Source organism: Vicugna pacos, chromosome 24 (assembly GCF_048564905.1).
Source record: "Vicugna pacos chromosome 24, VicPac4, whole genome shotgun sequence".
In the NCBI taxonomy this organism is placed as follows: domain Eukaryota; kingdom Metazoa; phylum Chordata; class Mammalia; order Artiodactyla; family Camelidae; genus Vicugna; species Vicugna pacos.
The window spans coordinates 5,129,780-5,145,724 of record NC_133010.1 but is presented as its reverse complement, the minus strand read 5'-3'; the positions used below and the strand labels follow the sequence as shown (position 1 = coordinate 5,145,724).

Sequence of the window (15,945 nt, the reverse complement as noted above, 5' to 3'; positions counted from 1 at the left end):
TAACAAGAGAAAATACTGAAAGGTACAAAACAGCAATCATAGAACTGAAAAATAGAATAAAAATAATTGAACTGAAAACTTCAGTCGAGAGGTTCAACAGTAGACTAGATTGAGCAAAAGGAATGATCAACAAACTTGAAAACAGGGTAGTAGAATTTATTAAGGTGGAGAGCAAGAAAGAAAAAGAATGAACAGTGAAGATACTTAGGGGCCTTTCAGGAACCACCAAGCAGGTGAACATGTAGATTAAAGAGGTTCCAGAGGAGAGGAGAGAGGAAAAGAGGCAGAACACCTATTGGAAGAAATAATGGCTGAAAACCTCCCTAAACTGGGCGAGAAACAGACGTCCTGACCCAGGAAGCGCAGAACTCCAAATAAGCTGCATCTAAAGAATCCCACAGTGAGACACATTGTAATTCAACAGAAGTTAAAGGCAAGGAGATAGTCTTAAAAGCAGCAAGAGCAAAGCAACTTATTATGATACGGGGATGCTCATAAGACTGCCAGTGGATTTTTGAGCAGAAATTTTGCAGGCCAGAAGACAGCTCTCAGGATGATACAGATTCAAAGTGCTGAAAGAAAAAACCATCAACCAAGAATCCTCTACCTGGCAAAGCTGCCCTTCAGAATTAAAGGAAAGAGAAAGAGTTTTACAGACAAACAATAGCTGAAGAAGAAAGAGGAAATGAAATGATGCAAATTGGTAACAGGAAAACAGAGGAAAGCATAAAGCTCACCAGTAAAATTAAAAATAGAGTTCCATTCAGAATACACTCCTATTGTAATGCTGGTGGTGGTGAAATCACTTATAAATCTAGTATGAAGGTTAAATAACAAAGCATTGAAGTAACTGTAATTATAATAATTTGTTGATGGATACACAGATAAAAATTGATAAATTGTGACATTAAAGACCTAAAGTGGCAGTGGTGGGGAGTAAGAATGCAGAGCTTTAATGTGTGTGCAAATTTGTTATCAGCTTAAAACAGACTGTTATGTTTTCTCATGGTAAACACAAAGCAAAAATACACAGTAGACATATACAAAATGAGAAAGGAATTTAAGAATAGCACTGCATAAAATTACCAAGTCACAGAGAGAGGAAGAGAGGAACAGAGGAATTACAAAACAGCCAAGAAATAGTGAACTAAATGGCAGTAGTAAGTCCTTACCTATCAATTATTACTTCAAGGGTAAATGGACTAAATTTTCTACTCAAAAGACACAGAGTAGCTAAATGGATTAAAAAAAAATAAGACCCAACTATATGCTACCTACAAAAGACTCACCAGCTTTCAAGACATACGCAGACTGAGAGTGAAGGGATGAAAAAAGTTATTCCATGCAAACGAAAACCAAAAGAAAGCAGAGGTAGCTGTACTTACATCAGAAAAAATAGACTTTAATCAAAATACTATAATAAGAGACAGAGAAGGTCATTATATAACAATAAAGGGGTCAATTCAACAAGAGGCTATAACATTTGCAAATATCTATATGCCCAACATAGGAGCAGCTAAATATGTAAAGCAAATACTAATAGGCCTTAAAGGGAGAAATAGCAATACAAAATTATGGGGAGGGGGGAGACTTTGATACCCAACTTTCATCAATGGATAGATCACCCAGACAGAAAATTAATAAGGAAACACTGGCCTTAAAGAACATGTCAGAACATTTCATCCAATAGCAGCAGAATACACATTCTTCGCAAGTGAACATGGAACATTCTCCAGGATAGAGTCTATGTTAATCACAAAATAGGTCTTAAGGAATTTAAGAAAACTGAAATCATATCAAGTATCTTTTTCTGGCCACAATGGTACAAAACTAGAAATCAGTTATAAGAAGGAAACTGGAAAGTTCACATATATGTGGAGATTAAACAACATGCTCATGTTTGACCAGCCCACAGCTAACATCATACTCTACAGTGACAATCTGAAAGCTTTCCCTCCAAGATCAGGAACAATCAGGACATCCATTCTCACCAGTTCTATTCAGCATTGTGCTGGAAGCCATGGCCAGAGAAATTAGGCAAGAAAAAGATATAAAGGGCTTTCAAACTGGAAAGGAGGAAGTAAGATTTTCTCTGTTTACAGATGGCATGTTATTATATATAGAAAACCCTAAATGTCCATCAACAGATAAATGGATAAAGAAAATATGATATATAGATATAGATACACACACACACACACACACATATATATAAACATATTTCCAACAACATGGATGAAACTTGAGGGGATTATGTTAAATGAAAAAATCAGACAAGGACAAATAAATACTGCATGATCTCAAATGGGATTCAAAACAGTCAAACTCATAGAAAGAGACCAGATTGGTGTCGACCAGGGGTTGGGAAGTGGGCGAAATTAAGAGATGTTGATCAAGGGTACAAACTTCTAGTTTGTAACAGGAGTATGTTCTGGGGATCTAATGTACAATGTGGAGACTACAGTTATAATGTTGCATTCTATAATTGAAATTTTCTGAGAGAGTATAACTTAAGGGTTCTCATCACATAAAATAGGTGAGATTTTGGATGTGTTCATTAACTCAGTAAGAATCCTTTAACAACATCCGTGTATTTCAAATCACAGACCCTTTAAAAATTTTACAATTTTATTTATCAAATTTATGTTAATAAAACAAAAAAATAAGGATTTAGCAGTACTATCATGGAGGTGAGTTTTAACCTGCAGACCAATCACAGACCTCTGGCTACTTTACAAAACACGAATAAGAAAAACAAAATCAAAACATTAAATTAGCATTTAAAAACATTTATTTAGGGACAACAGAACCATGTCAACGTAAGTTTATTCTACTGCTACAAATGAACATAACCTCACAAAGAAAGAAAACATAGATTTCAGCTTTTTTTAATGAATAGTGGTTGAATTTCTTTGTAATAGCAATTTTCATATATGTACATGAAACAAACATATGCAATTTTTGAAGGTATAGAAATAATTTTAAGAATAAATATTCTAGTTATTGCTTAACACCCAGTTAGAATTCATGCCCCCATCTTTAAGCTTTTAGTCATCAGGCACAAAGCCAAATCAAGTGTTTATGGGTGTTTGAAAATGAACACAAAAATAATGTGACCATATGAATTGGAATACATTAACTCTTAATAGTATATGTAATAAAATTAGTGGAAACTTATTTAAAGACATGTAAGGTAAATATTTATGTATAGAAAAACAAGATCTTTTACATACAGGATAAAGATTTATGGAATAAACAGAAGAGATTTTGAACTTGTATTAAACATTGTTTAACTGGATAGTGAATCCTGTGAGTGTAGAAATAATTTTCTTATAATTCTCAGAGAAGGAAATCATATGAACTTTAATTCTTGGTAACAGAGTTGGCTGGAAAAATTCCAGTTTGACCTCGGAGCTTTCCTTCCCACCGATCAAAATGTGAGTCTGTTTTTGATAAAACTGTGATTCTGTCTCCAGCTTGAAAATTCAAGTCCCCGGGCTGTTGTTCTTCAGAAGAATACAGTGCTGTCACTTCTGTAGGCTGGTTTCAATTGCCTAAAATAAGAAAAAGTATTTAAATTATTCACATTTTTATGAGGAAGCTGGAAGCATGTGCCAGCAAGATATCCATTAACAACTCGGGGCTTGGTGTGCGGACGCCTTGGAAGCACGTGGGCTGTGTGATTTCACCACACTGTGAAGAGCACACGTTTGGTAATTACATTCCCTAAATCCACACGAGTCAAACTGCGTTTGATTATGTACTTAAACATGTGTTTAGCAAATATTTGTGGTTATGAGTTTAAATTTTGAATAATCTATAACATTTCTCAGTTTTTCCTGTTTTAATAGAATAGTCAGGATAGTTTCCATGAACTATAGTTATCTGATGAAAGTCGATGCTTATGCTCCTGATTGGATCATTGCAGCCTTAACGTGAACACCGAGCTTGTGCAGTCACTGGCTTTGAGGACTCCGGCCCTGGTGCCCGTGCCATTGCAGCTGTAGACACTTACCTCCCCCAGGCTTTTATGGCTGTTCTCACTGCTGTGCTTAGTGGATCCCTTCTCTCAAAACAAACGAAATTCAAATTTGTGCATCAAGAAGCACATCTACACGTGTTTAACAGGAACTTCTGCACTGCGTCTAGAATTGTGGGTGTTGTACTGGGAAGAAATACCTTGAGAATTGAGTGGGTAACAAGAGTAAAAGACATCAAATACCATAAACTGTGTAGCATCACAAGAATTCTACAGAAACACACTTTCTGTGTCCTCAGCTACATGGAATCCAGCATTTCCAAGTTCTGTACAATTTTGTGCATACATTAGGCCGTTGGGTGCTTGCATCTAAGAGCAAATATACAGAAAATATAAATAACCAAATTCTAAAGCCAGTTACTTATTTGAGCCTATATAATACTATAATAATAAAAATAAACTGAACTTGGCCTGTCAGTAAGAAATAAAAATAGTCATCACTTTAAACTACCTTGACTGAAGCACTGAATTTGTATCTCACACAAGATGGTGCTACAGCTTTTTCTATAAAGCACGTGTCTTGTCGTTGAGTTTTCCCAGAGAAATAACCTTAATAATAACTAACCCCACTAGCAATATTACCGGAATAGTCCTTCCATAAAATGAAGTTCTTTATATTTTTATATTTTATACTGTATTTATTTTTAATCTATTAATTTTAAGAAATAAGGCTAAAAGTATGTCACTAAAAGAATAAAACTTGACAGAGCCTGGATCAAATCAAAACCAGTTGAATGACTACCAATATACTGATAAACAGTCATTGCTAAGCACCAGGGAAAGTAGCCGTGACACTACATTGAGACCAGTCCTCATGCCACGCCACGTTGTCACCAGATCAGAAGAATGCAAGTTGATGTTGAAGAAAAAATCATTCTGAACATTATTTTCTTATCAATAATTATACTCATGACCTCCCTATGGAGCTCAATCTCAAGTAACCAAACTTATCTGGTGAAAGCCCTCAAGTCACTCCTCCTCCCTCTTGTCCCCCAGACATGATGGACAACGGGAAGCAGCAAGTGAAAGGTGCTTGTGAGCATCGAGGAATATTCTGAAAGCCACAGCCGTCTTAGCTGCCGCACACGTACCCTGTTTGGAGCACTAACTGCAAAATTGAAGATGCGTAGGAATGCTGCTGGCAGGGTAACAGGTGTCCCTCCCTGTGTGCGCGGTAAGTCTCTCCTGTCCACTGAGCCGGGCACTGTGGTGGGTGCTGGACATGCCCACGTGTCCCCACTGCACAGAATACGAACCGAGACTTGCCAGCATTAAGTGGTCTGTCCCAGGGGTGGGAGCTGACTCTGGGAGGTCTGTCTCCAGCGCTCTTAACCACTATAGAGATTACACCCCAGGGTCCTCAGCAACCACACACATCTTAAATTGCATTCAACAGACAGAGCTGAGATTCAGCAGAGCATTTTGCTTCAGTGGAGCAAAATTTCAAGGGGAATTAGTCTATTCCCCTGCATCCCTGTGCTATCCAGACTGTGCAAATAATAATAGTAGCTGATGCTGACGATCCTTGGTGATCACTGACAACTGGAGTGGTTCCTAGTGGCTGTAGGAATATATTTTATGATGAATAATTAGAGGAGACAAGATATTAGGAACTGAAGAAGAGAAAAGGCAGAGGGGATCACAGACTTGATTCACTCCCTGCCCTCTAATTTGCTCTAACTGTCGTCTCCAGATGAGACAAGGGTAAAACAGTAAAGAGATGGACGGGTGTAAGGAGGGGGCAGCACTGCTGGGATGGAGGAGGCCCCTCTTTCCATCCAGGCTGGAGCCAAACAGAGGCCGACGCGGGGGCTCATGCTGGCAGAGCTGGGGAGGGACGTGGCTAAGACAGGCAGACATGGGTGTGCCAGACGCCTCACCCAGCTGACTCGTCAGGCAAAACCCCCACCTCCAAGGGGACGAGTCTAGGAGTCAGGAGTTTAGTCTGTTGGGAAAGTTCATCCACCTGGAAACAAAGCAGGGAGCCTGGCCTGAGTGAAGGCAGGTGCTCCCAGAAGGGGACAGTTCATGAGCCACTAGGTGCCATGCCTGCTGCTAGCTTTGTCTTCAGTGAGCTGGGATGCTGTAAAGCTCCTCTTTACTGTGAATATTAGGGATAACTTCCATAGGAGATGTTTAATGTCCACAAAATGATTCATTAAAAACTGATGAGCCAAGGAGACATGTTCTTCCAGGAAGGGAGGCCACCCTGGAGGCCATGGAAGCCCAGCCCACAGGGTCACTGAGCAGCCCACATGCACAGGTGCCTGCCCTCCTGAGTGATGCATGTTACTTCAAGTTTTGCATTCTTGCACTTAAAAAAAATCTGGAGATCTTTAAAGCAATTGATCATTTTTGTCATAATATTCAAGTTTAATTCAAATAAACGTTATTTTTCTCTCCCAAATCAGGGCCACACTTAACAGGAGGCAGATCATAATCAGCCTCAGTGACTGGCAGCTACTTTAAGGCTCGCAACTAGGAGGGCTGGGTCCATGGGACTCCACTGCCTTTTTACTTCTTGGTGAAGCCATAGTGTAACCCACATGCAGCCAACACATCTGGCCTCAGACTCAGAAGAAGGATCTCAGCCTTTCGAAGTTGCCCTTCAAGAAGCAGCCAGAAGAGAACACAGCTTTGGGGCTGTTTCACATTTACTGCAGTGATGAGCTGGGTAGGCAACTTGATCCCAGCACCAAGGTTCCACCCAGGCCACATAGGGCCACATCCTCTGTAGGACTGCGAGTGTCATGTTTAGCGAGCCAGACAGGACACCTGGGGAGGCCACCAGACCTGGGGTTCTCAAAAGGCAAAGTCCAGGCCATTTGTGGTTGTCACAGCTGGGGAGGGGGCACTACTGGCCCCAGGTGGACTTAGTCCACAGGTGCTGCTCAGCCCCACACAGCCAGGACAGCCCCCAACACGGAGCTGCCGTGTTCCCACGGATGGTCACAGGGCAGGTGAGAGGCTGGGGTGGATGCTGGTGGAGGAGGCACAGGCTTAGGTACCAAGCCCAGAGACCAGGGCTGCCAGCGCTCGCTGTGTCCCTCTGGGATACCCGAGGACATGGTTCGAGCTTCCAAAAGTGCAAAGCAAATGTGTGCACATCTGGAGAATGATGGTCACACGACCTGTCTGCGGGCCCGGGGCAGGCTGGGGAGCTGGCCTGCGGGGGGGCCGGGCATCCTGCACTGGGGGGTTTTCCCCTTGGGCCTCAGGCCCGTGGCTTGTGACTTCTCTCCACAAGGATGGTGGACCAGGGTGTGAGGACATCCCTGGTAAGAGTTTTAACTGCTTTCACAGCTGCTTTTTTTTTTTTTAAACCACGGTAATGGAAAGTAAGATTTATCTTTTAAATAGACTTTAAATCTTCCCTTTAATTTTCTTCAAAATCCTTTGTATTTTGAGAAAGGACTAAAATTAATTAATATTAATATTAACCTGGTACCTTACTGTTTGTACAACTTGTCCTAACCCTTCAAATATAGAAATAAAACCCAACGAACCGACCATGGGAGGAAACACTGTCCTCAGTGAGTGGAAGGAAGTACAGGGTGTGAGTGTGAGCCTGTCTCCAGAGCCCACTTAGGGTTTTGTTTCTTATTACTAAACATTTTCCCTGTTTGCCTTTAAAGAAATATTTCTAATATGTTTGAGACACCTGGACTGCAGGTGCAGACTTCAGACAAGTCTGAGGAAAGGAACTCCAGTTCCCAGGCCTTTGCAGGGGGTTCACAGCCTCTGCGCACTGTGGCCAATGTCCCTGGGCCCTTGGGGCAGCGGGCACCTCCCAGCAAGTTCAGCCTGTCGACTCCTCAAGTTCAGCATCTAACTGTGCATAGCATGTTTTAAATGAAGTGCTTCTCAAAACAAGGTGGCTTGTCTATCAATCAAGCAAGGGGTGCTGAACAGTTTCCCAGATATTTCCACAACCTGACAGATTAAGTAGGAATTTCGTGATTAGAAGATGGTTATGAATCATTTTCAAAACAGAGATACTCTTATCTACCGACTGTCTCATGACAGCTGGGAAGTTCAGGACAGAGCTTATTTTCGTTTCTGTTACCTGCAAAAAGGAAACAGACAAGTATAAGGGGGAGCATTTAGAAAACTTATTAGTATAGTATACAAAACACCCCAGAATGCCAAATCTTGCTTGCTGAGCAAATATTTTAAGTTACTGTAACTGATAGAAATATCATTCGTCGTCTTTTAAATCAAGAATAAGCACAGGAAATAGACCAAACATAAGGCAGATGGTGAATGTCTGGTGTCTGTGTGACCAGATGCATATAAATGGCAGCTCAGGGCCTTGCAGTTACATGTTTATGAAAAAATGCACATCTTTTTCCAGAAGTGATTATAAAATACCCAAATAAAAAACCCTGCAATCCCGAAGCCAGTGATTTTCAAACATCCTTTCTGGCTTAACACCTAAAATAATTTTTAAACAGCAAGTATTCACTAGTATATTTTTAATTGGTATCTAAAATTGTTGAATATAAGCTTAAGGGTATAATGTTCATCATATTTCACTATCAGTTACTTAATCATATTTCTCCTTTTATGAATAAAAGGGTCTTAAAGTGCTAGTGATTTGAACTCACCATCATTCATTAAAGAAAATCAGTGAGATTTTTTTTTAATAGTCAGTGACTACATACTGTTCATTTTTAACCTTCAAATCATACATTCATTCCATTTGTCCCCAAAGTTTTTATTCATGTATTAATATTATATTTTATGTAAGTTTCTACAACAAAAATTTGTACATAAATTTATTTTTAAATTTTAAGTAACACAATCCTCTATTAAATAATTTCTTAGATTTTCATTTTGGTACACATAGATCAAAATGTGAAATATATTATGAACTTGTTAATTTACTCAATGTGAAAGTAAAATTTTATTTGAAATACATCCTGATATAGGGGCAAGACTTTTAAGAATTCACAGACAGGATGACTATTTCTTGTTTCTGGAATGATGTAGTTCAACATCAAATTGTATTTCAGTGTTCCTTTTTAAAGGTGCTAAGAGAGCTGATTTTTATAAAAACTAGAGAGGGCAAGAAAGAGCTATTTTATAGCAATGTAATAGAACTCTTCTATATCCCCTCCAAGACAGAGATGAAAAAAATCACACAGAGACCTATCATCAAAAAAACAATAATAAAGTATTATTTGTAAAGTAATAAACTATTACAACTTTTTATTTTGATGATAGGTATGTGATTTTAAAAATAATATATAATGATAATATTAATTACTACTCTTATTATTAATTCAGATAACAATGTCATTAGGTCCCCCTTAAATTTTGCTGAAAGCAAAAAAATGGAAATCACCTAATCTACAAAAGTGTTTACTGCCCATCAGACTGACTACACCAATATCAACATCCATAATTCACATTGGATCATTATCCTTACATTGTGGGGACAGCGTAGAGCAGACGATGAAGATTTGGTGGTGTTTTTAATCGAGTGTGAAAAAGCTCGCATGAAAGGCTAGCAGACAAAGGACAGCCTCATGTCACGGGTCTGTTTTGAGGAGTAACACACGTGGGAAATGCAGATCTGGAAATCCTGTCTCCCATATTACTTGTGCCCACGTGCCCTGCGCAGTCTCTGTGTACCCCGAGGTGTGCTCCAACTTGAAGGCCACTGGCCTAAGAAGTTTATGCGTAAGAAAATACAGAATTAAGCATTGAGGGGGCGGTGATGGGGAGGAGGGGAGGCAAGCACAGGGAGTGGGACTGAGGGGTGTGGTCGGGCCCGGGGTGGGTGGTGGTTCTAGTTGGGTGCCGGGACCGGTCAGTGGGGCCGGTCTGGGATGGGGACCCGGCCGGCCTGGGCGGGCGGTGGGTGCTCGGGGTGGGTCGGCCCCACTGCCCGGCCCCTCCCGGCCCCAGTCGCCCAGTCCAGTACAGCAGGAGCCCCAGCCCGAGGGTCCGCGCTACGGGCGGGAGGAGGAGGGGCGCGGACGCCGGAACCGGCCCAGAGCGCGTAGAGGCGGGGCCGGAGCCGGGTGCTCCTGGACCAGCTCCCCGAGGAGGAACACGGTCTGGGGTCCTGGCCGCCGCTTGCCGTCGCTGAATCTGCCGCCGCCAGGTAAGTAAGGAGGCGCTGATATGTGCGCCCAGGTCGGAGGGCTGGGAGTGAGGCCTGGGCTGCGCAGATGGGGAGGCGCACAGGGAGGGAGGGGTGCGTAGGTGAGGCCCGGGCCTGGCGGCCTGTTAGGACCCTGAGGCTTGTTGGGGGTTCGCCATCCTGGTTCGTGGTGCCCCCCCAACATTAGTAGTGACTGAACCCCGCATCTTCGCCGCCTCTCCTCTGCGGGTTTGGGAAAGCGGGTGCAGCTCCGGAAGGTGGGAGGTCGCAGGACGGGCCCTGGAGCATCACCTGCTGGCCCTTAGGCCATGGCCTTCCTGTGTAGGTGGGCCTGCCTGGCAAGTGAAGGCCGCCCCGACCCTCCTGGGCACAGGCGACCTGGGGCGGAATAAGAGGCGAGGCCCGGGCCTTTGGGAGCTTGTTGGCCCTGGCCCGCCCCCCGCCCCCATCAAAAGTTTTTGGCAAGTCTGTTTTTAGTCTTTTGAGGAGTTTCCCTACTGTTTTACACAGTGGCTGCACTAAACTGCATTCCCACCAACAGTGTAGAAGGGTTCCCTTTTCTCCACGGCCTCTCCAGCATTTGTTATTTGTGGACTTTTGAATGATGGCCATTCTGACTGGTGTGAGGTGATACGTCATTGTAGTTTTGATTTGCATTTCTCTGATAATTAGTGATATTCAGCATTTTTTCATGTGCCTATTGGCTGTTTGTATGTCTTTACTGGAGAAATGCTTGTTTAGGTCTTGTGCCAGTTCTTGAATTGGGTTGTTTGGTTTTTGGTCATTCAGTTGTATAAGCTGTTTATATATTATGGAAATGAAGTCTTTGTCAGTCGAAACATTTGCAAATATTTTCTCCCATTTCGTAGGTTGTCTTTTTGTTTTGCTTATGGTTTCCTTTGCTGTGCAAAAGCTTTTAAGTTCAATTAGGTCTCATTTGTTTACTTTTGCTTTTATTTCAGTTGCTTGGGTAGACTGTCCTAGGGGAACATTGCTGAGTTGTGTGTCAGGTCATGTTTTGCCTATGTTTTCTTCTAAGAGGTCTCTGGTATCTTGTCTTATGTTTAAGTCTTCAAGCCATTTTCAATTTATTTTTGTGTATGGTGTGAAGGAGTTAGTCTAACTTCATTGATTTATGCGCAGCAGTCCAGTTTTCCCTACACCATTTACTGAAGAGACTGTCTTTACTTCATCCTATGTTCTTGCCTCCTTTGTCAAAGATTAATTGACCGAAGGTTTGTGGGTTTATTTCTGGGCTCTCTGTTCTGTTCCAGTGATCCATATGTCTATTTTTGCACCAATACCATGGATGACTGTAGCTCTGCAGTATTGTCTGAAGTCTGGGAGGGTTATTCCTCCAACTTTGGTCTTTTCTTCAGTAATGCTTTGGTAATTTCTGGGTCTTATGTGATTCCGTATAAATTTTAGGATGATTTGTTGCAGTTTTGTGAAAAACGCCCTGAGTGATATGATAGGGTTCACATTAAATCTGCAGACTGCTCTGGGCAGGATAATCATTTTGACAACATTAATTCTTCCAGTGCAAGAACCTGGGATATCTTTCCATTCTTTAAGTCCTCTTTAATTTCCTTAGTCAGTGTTTTGTAGTTCTCTGCATGTAAGTCTTTCACATTCTTCGTCATATTTATTCCTAAGTAATTTTATTTTCTTGGATGCAATTTTAAAAGTGTTTATTACTTTCGTGTGAAGCCAGGCCCCTGACGTCTGTGTGTGGATGTTGTGTGCTGCTGCCTTGCCGGATAGTAGCTCTAGTAGTTTCTGTGTACAGCCTTCAGGATTTTCTGTATGTAGTATCATGTCACCCACATATAACGACACTTTTACATTTACTTTTCCAGTCTGGACCCTTTTATTTCTTTTTCTCATTTAATTGCTGTGGCTAGGAACTCCAATACAACATTGAATAGAAGTGGTGACAGTGGGTATCCTTGCTTTGTTCCAGATTTTAGCAGAAAGGCTTTCCGCTCTCTTGGTAGGGTATTGTGACTGTAGGTTTGTCATAATAGCTTTTATTATGTTGAGACATGTTCCCTCTATACCGACTTTAGTAAGACCATGGGCACAGTGCGGCCAGGGGGCTGGGAAGATGGCAGAGGTCGTAGCCCTGGTGGTGGTGTTGTGGGGAAGGGGACTGCCCCTTGGGAGCCAGTTTTTTGCCCCCATCTTCTCCATGGCCTGGCGGGGTGCAGGGTCTCTGCTGCCCCAGGTTTGTCTTTAGGTCAGACTGCGCCCTAGAGCCCTGTATGATCCAGTCAGGGAGCAGTGGGGACGATGGCAGGTGTGGCAGCTGTGGAGGTGGAATAAGGGGGGCTACCCTGTGAGAGCCAGGGGATTTGTTCCCATCTTCCCCGTGGCCTGGCCTGGGGGCGGCCTCTGCTGCCCCAGGTTCACTGGAGGCACATCCCCAGGTGGGCCAGCTCCTTGGGAGCCTTGTGCGGTGTGGTCAGTGGACAATGGTGGCTGTGGCTGGAGGGGATGCTGCCCGGTGTGAACCCCTGGATTTGTCTCCATCTCCCCCAAGGCCTGGCTTAGGGGCAGCATCTGCTTCCCCAGGTTTGCGGGATGCACGTCTCCTGGTTAGCTTGCTCCCGGGAGGTCTGTGCAGTGAGCTCAGGGGTCTCGGGGAGCGGTGACGAAGGTGGGTGTCTGGGGCCTGCCCCGGATGCTCCACTCTGGTCATCTTGCTCCCGTCTCCCCCGCGGCCTGGCCTGGTGGTGGCCTCTACTGCCCCAGGTTCATGGGATGCAGGGTACAGGGCAGCCTACTGCTAGGAGGCAGGCAAGGTGCAGTCGGTGTGGGGGGTTGGCAGCAGCGAAAGCCGGAAGTGGGAGCAAATCCCCGGGCTCACACCAGCCGGCCAAATTCCTCGCCTCTGGGTGATCGTTGCAGAGGGGAAGCACTTTAGGCACTTCCAGCGGCCTCCTAGGGAGCTTAGCTAATTTGGCTGGCTACGTGTGGTGAACGTGCAGTTCCCTCTCTGTCCTTTTGTGGTCAGGGAACGCAAACTCACTTAAGTCTTAATGTGAAGAATAAGCGCTGCTGGCCAAGTAAAAGGTAGATTATACAACACCTTTCTGAACTACAGAGAGATGCCCTGAGATTAACCCCAACAAGAAGCAATGATGAATGTTACAAATATTCTTGGTATTGCCACAATCTCTCTTGGTGCACGGTGCACTGACATGCTGTGTAACATCGGGCAAGTTGCTTACCCACTCTGGATTTTGGTTAGGGGATTGGATTAAATCAGTGACTATAAGCCATGGCTAAACATTAGAATCATTGGGGGAAGTTTTAAAAGAAATTCCTCAGCCTCAGACTAATTAATTAATTAAGCCTGTTTAGGTATTTAGAAAAAAGTTGTTCAGGTGATTCTAATGTGCACCCAAGGTGAGAATCACGGGGCTGAACCATATCTAAGGCGATTTCCAACTTTGGCATGCTCTCACTTGGTGATTCAGTGACATAATTGAAAATTCACTTCATTACATCTACTTGTGGGGACTGGGGAAGAAATGGATACTGATTGAGTTAGAATAAAACATTCTTCATGAATTTTTTTGAGTCCCAGTTAGAGATTAAGTCCTTCAGCTGTTTGCAGAGTAGCACCTTAAGTCCTGGGAGATGAGCAGCTGTCAAAAGATTAGTGAGTGAAATGGTTAAGTGGGAACATAAAGCAGAACATTAAGTGCTAAAATAAAACTTCTGAATAAAAGTGTTGGATACCGTGTGTATGTGCCTACACTTAAATGTGTTCTTTCTCTCCAACATTTCCTGAGTACTTATTGTGTGTCAAGCACTTTACATGTATTAATTCATTTAATCCCTAGAACAATCGTGTGAAGTGTAATAGTCGCCCCCAGTTTGCAGGGAGGCATCTGCGGTACAGAGCAGTGTAGTAATGAAGAAGCAGAGCCAGGACACAGATGCAGGCCGTCTGATACTGGATCCCCAGGGTAACCACTGTGCTGCTCTGCAGACTCCATGGGAGGGGCCCCAGGAGGGGGAGCCCAGAAGCACTTTTAGGGAGGGCTCGCTGTCTCCTGCCACTGTGCCCCTCTGTACTTGTGGGGCATCAGTTGAAGGGAATCCTGGCAGAGGAGGAGTGTTTGGGAAGAGGCTCTGCTCCAGAAAGCAGCTGGCCAATAGAAGCGGGAAGAGTGAGAGCATCGCAGGGCAGCCTGGCCCGGTCCTCGCCCCCTCTGGCTCTAGCTTCCGACTGCAGTGAGCAAGCAGAACAGAGGCAGATTGGAAGATGCCCGGTGCCTCACTCCCAAAGCTGGGAGAGACAGGCAGGGGTTGGAAGGGATGCCAGAGAATGGTGACAAGGAGAATGTGAAACAGGGGGCAGGGGCTAATGAGGGGGTTGGTGTTGGGGGTTTTGGCCTTGAGTCTGTGACGGTTGGGAAGAGGATGACTCATGGAGAGTGCCAGGCCCATGCTGTATTACCCTCACCCCCCTTGGCACAGCCTCCTGTCATTTTCATAGTCGGTGTTGAGAGTGCCAGGACTCTGCAGACATCAACCCCGCCCTCCTCTCCCATGCACTGGCTGTTCCTTTGCCCTAGATCTGGGCAGAGGACATGGGTACCTGCATCTGGGACCCCAGCTGATACCATCCTCCATATGCTCTTGTTCTAGACCCTTGTTGCTCACAGTCTGACTTCAGTATCTACTGCGGTTGAAGCTCAGCTCCACCTGCCTTTGGTAGAGACAGACACTAGCTACATACATAACCAGAGAATGACTCTTGAACTTTGAAATCTTTTTCTGCCCACCTCTGCTTACAGTTTCCCACCCGGATTACTTTCTCTTAGAATGGATGAACGCAACTCTGTAATTCTTTTCTCCACTCATTTCTCTGTTCTTTGGAGGTCTCCTTCAGAGTTAGCTTTAATTAGCGATCTCCAAGCTGACTGGCTGGGCTAAGCATTAGGGCTGGAAGCTGCCGAGTTGTTAGGGTTGGGTGAGGACTGAGGGAGGACATGGTGTGAGCGGAGAAGGCTTCTCATACTGGGAAATCTGGCTGGGCTTCAAGAGGGGGCCGTTGGTGGTGTGACCAAGTTCCAAATGTTGACATGAAGCCCACGCTCAAAAAAAAGGGGCCCTCAAGACAGTCTGAATGGCTCCCTGTGGGAAGTGACCTCCCAGTCCTTCTCCCCAAGGCACAGGGGGTTTTCCCTCGGATCCTCCAAGACCACAGTGGTCAAGCCACTTCTCGAAGGACTCCCCTCGATCACATTTCTATTCCTTCTCTCCCAGCCACTCCCAGAGTTCGAACTTTGGCTATGGCCAGAATTCAAGAGGCCACAGAAGGACTCTAGTGCTGGAGAGGTAGGGGGGATGAGAAAGTCCTGAAGCTGTGTGTGTTGAGGAGGAAGAGGCAGGCCCTGGGACGTATGCTCCAAGGCTCTGCTGCCAGATGAGGTGGAGGGAGAAGTAAACCCTGCAGTGTGTTCTGAAAGTGTTTGCTCCTAAGCTAGACACAGCAGCTGGAAAATGTGTCATCTGGGGGAGATGGAAAATAGGGGCTCTGGAGGGAGGGGAAGAGGGACAAAGGGGCTGGAGAAACCTCGGCTTCCACTCAGACAAGGGGCAAAGTCTTTGCTGGGTCTGGACATATATCAGTTTTTTAAATGTTTTACAGGTGCAGAGGAAGTTGCAAAAAGGGTACATTCCCTTGTGCCCTTCCCCCAGCTCCCCCAGTGGTGACACCATCTGTAACTGTGGCATGGTATCAGAACCAGGTTGCTGACGCAGGTACAATTCTGTT

At 44.2% G+C, this 15,945-nt stretch overlaps 1 protein-coding gene across 4 annotated transcripts in view; it reads left to right on the top strand.

The window, feature by feature from the left end:
* The window catches only part of LOC140688977 (uncharacterized), a 162,189-nt gene that overhangs the window by 125,993 nt on the left and 20,251 nt on the right, over window positions 1-15,945 (top strand). For 3 of the 4 annotated variants that reach the window (XM_072948968.1, XM_072948967.1, XM_072948969.1), the window contains exon 4: window positions 15,820-15,932. The gene's annotated coding sequence lies outside the window, so the exon portion shown is untranslated. Of the gene's footprint in view, window positions 1-8,780; window positions 15,507-15,819; window positions 15,933-15,945 lie in introns of those variants that run through there. The other variant, XR_012063813.1, reaches the window with a different exon arrangement.